This window comes from Pteropus medius, unplaced genomic scaffold (genome assembly GCF_902729225.1).
Source record: "Pteropus medius unplaced genomic scaffold, Ma_sr-lr_union100, whole genome shotgun sequence".
NCBI lineage: Eukaryota > Metazoa > Chordata > Mammalia > Chiroptera > Pteropodidae > Pteropus > Pteropus medius.
The window spans coordinates 85,602-86,699 of NW_024353788.1; the positions used below are offsets into that span (position 1 = coordinate 85,602).

Consider the following 1,098-nt stretch of genomic DNA (forward strand, 5'->3'; position numbering starts at 1 on the left):
CTCTCCCCCAGCCCCCGTGTTCCCGCCTCGGCCCTCCCCTGCGCACCCCTCTCCGAGCCCTACTTCCCCCGGGCCTTGGCTCTTACCTCGGCGCGCCAGCCCAGCTCCCCGGCTCTCCCTGGCCTCAAGGCCCCAGGCCCGGCCGCTCCTCCCTCTCCCCACTCCTTTCTCTTCCACCTTCCTCTTCCTCTCGACCCTCCTCCCCTCGAATCTTGGCTCCTGCCCAGCCAGGGTCTCTGCCAGCTCTCTCGCTTCCCTCGACCCCACTCCCGTCTCTCCTTCCCTCCGGCGGCGGTGGCCGCGGGATCCGGGAGCCGGGAGCGAAGGAGGCGGCGCCGGGGACCCGGGAAAGCTCCTGGGCGGAGGGAAGAAGGAGGGTGCGAGAGAAGACAGGGCAGGGGAAAGAGAAGGGGAGACGAGGAGAGGGCCCCTCCCACCACCGGAGCCCCGGGAGCCGCCCCGGATTCGGGCCCCGCCCTGGACCGCCCACAGCGCCGGGGGGCGGGCGGCGGCGGAGAGCGGAGCTGAGGGCTAGCGGAGAGTGAGACGCCGGTGCTCACGCGCGTACGGCAGGGACCCGCGGTCAAGCCTACTGGAAGCTGGGGTGCGGGCGAGCAAACCCAAGCCAAATTTGGGCAGAGAGACTGGGGCTGAGACAGGGAATCTAGGATGCAGGTGGGAAAAGGCAGTTGCACCAAGAGAAGGCAGCTCTGGATCTGGGTGAGAGGAGAGAAGCAGAGGTCAAAGGCCTGGAGGAGAAGCAGACCGGTGGGAGAGAAAGGAGAAACCAGGGTCAGAGATTGGGAGTGAAGGCCTGGAGCCACCTAAGCGCGACAAGAGTTGGATGGGAAAGGACAGAGTTGGGAGACCAGAGCTGCTCCGCGAGTCCAGCAGCTATTTGCTACTCCCCTGCTCCGGGAAGGGAACGAGGAGGGAGGATTGGAAGCAAGAGATGAGGGGACCATCGAAGAGAGAAATTGAGATAGTAAGAGGAGGGGGTAAATAAGAGACAAATGAGCCTCCAAGTGAACGGGAGCTAGCATTACCTTCTATACTCCCAACAGGGCCTGGCAATCGATATTTCTTGACTAAGGGAGA

At 64.3% G+C, this 1,098-nt stretch overlaps 1 protein-coding gene across 12 annotated transcripts in view; it reads right to left on the bottom strand.

Annotated features, from left to right (window-relative positions):
* Nucleotides 1-467, bottom strand: part of GABBR1 (gamma-aminobutyric acid type B receptor subunit 1) — a 35,775-nt gene extending 35,308 nt beyond the window's left edge. For 6 of the 12 annotated variants that reach the window (XR_005650356.1, XM_039851207.1, XM_039851206.1 and 3 more), the window contains exon 1: nucleotides 87-462. The gene's annotated coding sequence lies outside the window, so the exon portion shown is untranslated. Of the gene's footprint in view, nucleotides 1-86 lie in introns of all 12 variants that reach the window. The other 6 variants (XR_005650359.1, XM_039851215.1, XM_039851212.1 and 3 more) reach the window with 4 other exon arrangements.
* Nucleotides 468-1,098: the final 631 nt, after the last annotated feature.